This window comes from Lathyrus oleraceus, chromosome 2 (genome assembly GCF_024323335.1).
Source record: "Lathyrus oleraceus cultivar Zhongwan6 chromosome 2, CAAS_Psat_ZW6_1.0, whole genome shotgun sequence".
Taxonomy (NCBI): Eukaryota; Viridiplantae; Streptophyta; class Magnoliopsida; order Fabales; family Fabaceae; genus Lathyrus; species Lathyrus oleraceus.
This window is the reverse complement of record NC_066580.1, coordinates 175,432,200-175,439,329: the sequence shown is the minus strand read 5'-3', so window position 1 is coordinate 175,439,329 and position 7,130 is coordinate 175,432,200. Positions and strand designations below refer to the sequence as shown.

The 7,130-nt window shown below is 39.6% G+C and overlaps 1 non-coding gene across 1 annotated transcript; it reads left to right on the top strand.

The window, feature by feature from the left end:
• Window positions 1-6,657: 6,657 nt before the first annotated feature.
• Window positions 6,658-6,764, top strand: LOC127124435 (small nucleolar RNA R71). Its single transcript, XR_007803925.1, has one exon. It is a non-coding gene; the product is annotated as a small nucleolar RNA R71 (small nucleolar RNA).
• The last annotated feature ends 366 nt before the right edge of the window (window positions 6,765-7,130 follow it).

Below are 7,130 nucleotides of genomic sequence, written 5' to 3'. Positions count from 1 at the left end.
AGACACGTGCAATGACTTCCTACTCAATGCATCGGCTACAACATTCGCCTTTCTAGGATGATAATTCCAACCATAATCATAATCTTTCAAGAATTCCAACCATCTTCTTTGCCTAATATTCAATTCTTTCTGATCGAACAAGTACTTCAAACTCTTGTGATCACTAAACACATCAAATCGCGATCCAAACAAGTAATGCCTCCAAAGCTTCAACACAAACACAACGACGACCAACTCTAAATCATACGTCGGATAATTCCTCTCATGAACTTTAAGTTGCCTTGAAGCATAAGCTACCACTTGCCCTTTTTGCATCAAAACACCTCCCAAACCCGACAAGGAAGCATCACAATACACAACGAAAGTTTCGAACGGATCCGGTAAAATCAAAATAGGAGCCGTAGTCAATCTTCTCTTAAGCTCTTGAAAATTCGCTTCACACTGCGAAGTCCAAATGAAAGCTTGACCTTTCCTAGTCAACTGCGTCAATGGTAATGACAACTTAGAAAATCCTTCAATGAACTTCCTATAATAACCAGCCAAACCAAGGAAACTTCTAATCTCAGCATCAGACATAGGAGCTTCCCACTGAGATACAACTTCAATCTTCGTAGGATCCACAAAAATACCACCACTCGAAATCACATGTCCGAGAAAACTTACTTCACTCAACCAAAACTCACATTTAGAGAGTTTAGCAAACAACTTCCTCTCTTTCAACACCGATAACACAACCTTCAAATGGTCAGCATGATCCTCTTCGCTCTTAGAATAAATCAATATATCATCGATGAACACAACAACAAACTTATCCAGATAATCATGAAAAAATCTATTCATATACTCCATAAATACACCAGGTGCATTAGTCACACCAAAAGGCATCACAGAGTACTCGTAGTGACCATACCTTGTCCGAAAAGCAGTCTTTTGAATATCCTCAACCATTACACGAATCTGATGATACCCAGACCTCAAGTCAATCTTTCTAAACAGACAAGCTCCAACCAGCTGATCCATCAGATCGTCAATCCTCGGAAGTGAATACTTGTTCTTAATCGTCACTTTGTTCAGTTGTCTATAATCAACACATAATCTCATAGAACCTTCTTTCTTCTTGACCAACAGAACAGGTGCACCCCACGGCGACACACTAGGACGAAGAAACCTATTCTCAAGCAAGTCTTCATATTAACTCTTCAACTCTTTCAACTCAGAAGCAGACATTCTATAGGGAGTCATCGATACAGGACTAGTTCTAGAAACTAAATCAATCGAAAACTCAACCTCACGTTCCGACGGTAAATCACTTATATCTTCCGGAAATACCTCCTCAAACTCATAAACTATTGGAAATTCTTCAATCGTCCTCTTCTCACGAATGTCCAAAGTTGCCAACAACATCAACAACTCGGCACCATCTTGCACTGATTCATCAACTTGCTTAGCAGACACAAACCAATCTTCCTTCGCACCAACCTCAGGAAAAATAACCTTCTTCTCCTAAACAGTTGATATACGCCCAATTAAATAATAGCCAACACCCTCCTCGAATCCGACCTCTCTTCGGGTTCAGGAAAAGCACAACATTCTCAAAACAGGTTAACTAGCCAACACTGCACTCTTGCAGACGCTTCTCCCCGAGTTATTTCATTCCCAACCTGCCAATGGAAAATAAAACAAGCATCGATAGTGTTCTCACACACATGTCGCATACTAGGGAACAAATATAATTAAACAACCTGGCCGGACGGACCGACCTGCTCTGATACCACTAATGTAACACAGTTTTTTCTACCCCAAAATACTTAACATATAATAAGAGTAAATAAGCACGCATATAAACAAATCGGCGTCACATCGACATTTTCAAAAACTAAAATCTTTCAAAAACCAAACATCATTCATCATCAATACACAATACACCTGGTCATTTAAAATAACACATCTCACTTATCATGAATATTCAAGAATATGCGTTCGCAACGGAAAATAATGAATACTCATGTATTTCATAAAATGATTCATGTCCCATACCATGATCATTTCTCAATAATCTCTTCAAAATAAACTAAAACCATATCCAGGATATTTGGCACTGTGGCCTCTCAAACAACGAATTTCAAATAAACATGTGCACAAGTAATAACATACTACGAATCCAAATCAGATATGAGTTCAATACTACTAATCTACCCCGTGTTACATGACCAGAGCATTGACTCACTACTTAGTCTCTAAAACAAAGCACCGGAGCTCTCCAGCTAATCTCGAGTGAGCTACCGTCCACTTACTTCAACGATACTACTCTGTAGTATCTGCACGATGCCATGTAAAGCAACATTCAAACAGAAGGGTGAGAATTCAAATCATTATGAAGAAGTATAATAAAGCACAATGATTAAATCAATAATTAAAGGAATTCATCACACTTCGTATAACCATGTAATAATACAAACCAATATTTATTTCACATGTTTCAAGCATACATCCAAACTCAAGGAGTATAATAATAAAATCCAATACTATATTCCCAAATATAGACATAACTACAATTATAACATGATCACATATTTTGCCAAATTATGTATCCAAACATCACCAAATTCAATTACTATATCTCATACACATCTCACAATCACATCAATGCAAACATTCAATTATCACATAACTCTAATGTGACTCAATGCAAGACATGTGACTCTATGCATGTGGTACCGCAATGTGAACCCAACGTTTCACCGCTTTCCGATTCAATATCTAGAATCCAAGCCACTACGTCTATTTCCAATTAAGGATCAATGTCTGCTACGCCTATTTCCAATTAAGGATCAACGTCTATGTGAACCCACAGTTTCACCGCTTTCTGATTCAATATCTAGAATCCAAGCCACTACATCTATTTCCAATTAAGGATAAACGTCTGCTACGCCTATTTCCTATTAAGGATCAACGTCTATGTGAACCCACCGTTTCACCGCTTTCCGATTCAATATCTAGAATCCAAGCCACTACGTCTATTTCCAATTAAGGATCAACATCTGTTACGCCTATTTCCATTTAAGGATTAACGTCTATGTGAACCCACAGTTTCACCGCTTTCCGATCCATATCTAGAATCCAAGCCACTACGTCTATTTCCAATTAAGGATCAACGTCTGCTACGCCTATTTCGAATTAAGGATCAACGTCTATGTGAATCCACAGTTTCACCGCTTTATGATTCGTTCGTAAGGGAAATCATCATTAATAGGGGTTCGTTCAGGTTTGTTCCTTTCTATTCGTGATAAGTGGTCTGCTACTACGTTTTCAGTACCTTTCTTATCTTTTATTTCTAGATCAAATTCTTGTAAGAGCATAATCCATCTTAAAAGTCTTGGTTTGGCATCCTTCTTACTTAAGAGATATCTAATAGTGGCGTGGTCGGTATAAATAATAATTTTCGCCCCTACTAGGTAAGAACGGAATTTTTCCAACGCGAACACGACAGCTAAAAGTTTTTTTTCAGTGGTGGCGTAGTTCATTTGGGCTGGATCTAGTGTTCTTCTCGGATAGTAAATAGCATGGAGCTTCTTATCCTTCCTTTGTCCCAGTACTGCGCCTACTGCGTAATCACTCACATCGCGCATGATTTCAAATGGCAATCTCCAGTCAGGTGGTTGCATTATGGGTGCGGTGATTAAAGATGTCTTCAGTTGGTTGAACGCTGTTAAGCATTTTTTCATCAAATATGAAATCAGCGTCTTTCATTAATAATCCTGTAAGTGGCTTGGTTATTTTTGAGAAATCTTTAATGAAACATCGGTAGAAACCGGCGTGTCCTAGAAAGCTTCTTATTTCTCGTACGGTTTTATGAGGTTGAAGGTTCTCTATGATTTCGATTTTAGCTTTGTCTACTTCAATTCCTCTGTCAGATAACATGTGACCTAATACAATTCCTTGTTGAACCATGAAATGGCATTTCTCCCAGTTTAAAACAAGGTTTACTTTCACGCATCTTTCGAGTACCAATTCAAGGTTAGATAGACATCCTTCGAAACTCTGCCCACAAACAGAAAAATAATCCATAAATACTTCCATGATGTCATCTATAAAAACACAAAGATTCCCATCATGCATCTTTGAAATGTTGCGGGAGCGTTACATAGTCCAAATGGCATTCGTCGGTAGGCGAATGTACCATAAGGGCATGTGAAGGTAGTCTTTTCTTGGATGTCAGGATGGATTGGGATTTGAAAGAATCCTGAATAACCGTCCAGATAGCAGAAGTGAGAGTGCTTAGCCAATCGTTCAAGCATTTGGTCAATGAAGGGTAGAGGGAAATGATCTTTACGAGTGGCTTTATTTAGTTTTCTATAGTCAATACACATTCTACTTCCAGTCACAACTCTTTGTGCTATGGATTCGCCCTTCTCGCTCTTAACAAATGTAACACCTCCTTTCTTGGGTACTATATGAATAGGGCTAACCCATTGACTATCTGAGATCGGGTATATGATTCCAGCATCTAGAAGTTTCTTTACTTCATCCTTGACTACCGTACTTAGGATTGGGTTGATCCTTCTCTAGTGTTCTCTAGAGGTTTTATAGTCTTCCTCCAGCATAATGTGATGCATATAAAAAGAATGACTTATTCCTTTTAGATCGGCGATGTTATATCCTAACGCTATTGGATGTTTTCTTAGGACATCTAGTAATTTCTCAGTTTCCATTTGTCCCAAGTCAGCGTTGACTATTACTGGTCTTTTTAGTTCAGTGTCTAGGAATTCGTATCTTAGGTTCTTTGGTAGTGTTTTTAGTTCCAAGTCAGGTTTCTTTGGGCATGGCATGTGGTCGGGTGTAATTGCTAAGCATTCGCTTAGACTTTCGTTATGGTATGGTTCATGCCAAATATTGTCTTCGAAGATTAGAGGGATTTGGATTTTCATTATTTCAGAGTACGTGGTTTCTTCCATCTCCATCTCTCTCACGCATTCTTCTATGATATCGAGTAGATAACAGGTGTCGTCTATAGCTGGTGCTTGTAAGAATTGGGTTAAGATGAATTCAACCTTTTCCTCTCCAACTTCGAATGTCAGCTTACCTCTCTTTATGTCTATTATGGCTCCGGCGGTAGCCAAGAATGGCCTTCCTAAAATGATAGGTGTACTGGCATCTTCTTTGATGTCCAGGATTATGAAGTCTATAGGGATGTAGAATTGTCCTACACGTACGGGGACATTCTCTAGTATACCGACAAGATATTTGATTGAGCGGTCAACTAATTGAACAAACATCTTGGTTGGTTTTAATTCTCCCATACTTAGCCTTCTACAAATGGTTAAGGGCATTACACTAATGATGGCTCCTAGATCACATAGAGCTTTGTCTATGACGAATTTTCCAATGACACAGGGTATGGAGAAACTACCTGGGTCTTTTAGTTTGGGAGGCGTATTATTCTGGATTATGGCGCTACACTCGGCAGTAAGTGTAACTGTTTCGTCATCCTCAATCTTTTTCTTATTGGACAGGATTTCCTTAAGAAATTTGGTATAGGAGGGAATTTATGTGATGGCTTCTGTAAAGGGTATCGTAATGTTTAGTTGCTTCAGAAGTTCAACAAATTTCCTAAATTGACTCGCAGTTTTAGAACTTTTGAGTGTTTGAGGATACGGAATGGGTGGTTCATAAGGGGGTGGAGGTACTTAAGGTTTTTCTTTCTCTTCACTCTCTTGGGTATTATCTTCTGTTTCCTTTGGTTCAGTCACCTGCTCAGTTGAGGTTTTATCTGGTTTTTGGTACATGGCATGGTTTTGGAGTCTTGGATCTACGGGTCCATCTACTTCTTTTCCCCTCCTCAGTATAACGACATTTGCATGTCCTTTTGGATTAGGTCGCGGCTGTCCAGGAAATGTTCCAGCTGGAGAGGCTCTAGATGCTTGATGTTGAGCCACTTGTGAAATATGTGTTTCAAGCATTTTATTGTGGGTGGCTAAGGCGTCTACTTTGTTCGCTAGTTGTTTAAGTTGCTCGCTAGTATGTATGTTTTGGTTCAAGAAGTCTTTGTTTGTTTGAGCTTGAGTAGCTATGAAGCTTTCCATCATTAACTCGAGATTTGACTTCCTAGGCATGTTAGGAGCATTATTAGTTGGCTTTTGATATCCAGGCGGAACAGCTGGTGCTTGGCCAGGTGCATACAGGGCATTGTTATTCTTATACGAGAAATTAGGATGGTTTTTCCAGCCTGGGTTATAGGTATTTGAATAGGGATTTCCTTGTGTGTAATTTACTTGAACGGTTGGGACTCCTGCTAATATTTGACATTCTTGTGCAGCGTGTCCAGGGTTTCCACATAACTCACAATTTGAAGTTACAGCAGCCACGGTGGCTGCGGGAGGTATGGTCAAGTTATTTAATTTTTGAACAAGGGCATCTACCTTTGCATGAACATGGTCAAGGCTACTGATTTCGTACATTCCACCCTTCGTCTGGGACTTTTCCACTGGAGTTCTTTCACCTCCTCATTGGCAATGGTTTTGGGCCATGTTTTCAATGAGTTGATAGGCTTCGGTGTACGACTTATCCATAAGTGCACCGCCCACGACAGCTTCTATTGTAAATCTTGTGTTATATAGAAGCCCATTGTAAAATGTGTGAATGATCACCCAGTCTTCGAGACCGTGATATGGACATATCCTCATCATGTCCTTGTATCTCTCCCACGCTTCGTAGAGAGATTCCACATCTTTTTTCCTGAATCCATTGATTTGAGCTCTCAGCATAGCAGTTTTGCTCGGTGGAAAATATCGGGATAAGAAAACGTTCTTCAGTTCTTCCCATGTCGTAATGGAGTTGGATGGGAAGGATTGCAACAAAGCCCAAGCTATGTCTCTTAGTGAGAAAGGAAAGAGGCACAGTCTTATCGCATCTTGAGATACACCATTTGCCTTTACAGTATCTGTGTACTGCACAAACTTGGTCAGGTGTTCAATAGGATCGTCCGTAGGATTTCCAACAAATCGATATTGTGTGACGGCTGATAATAGTGAGGATTTCAGCTCGAAGTCGTTTCGATTTATAGCGGGGGCAACAATGCTGTTGTGAGGTTCTTGTTGGGACGGGGTAGCGTAGAATTTAAGAGGACGATT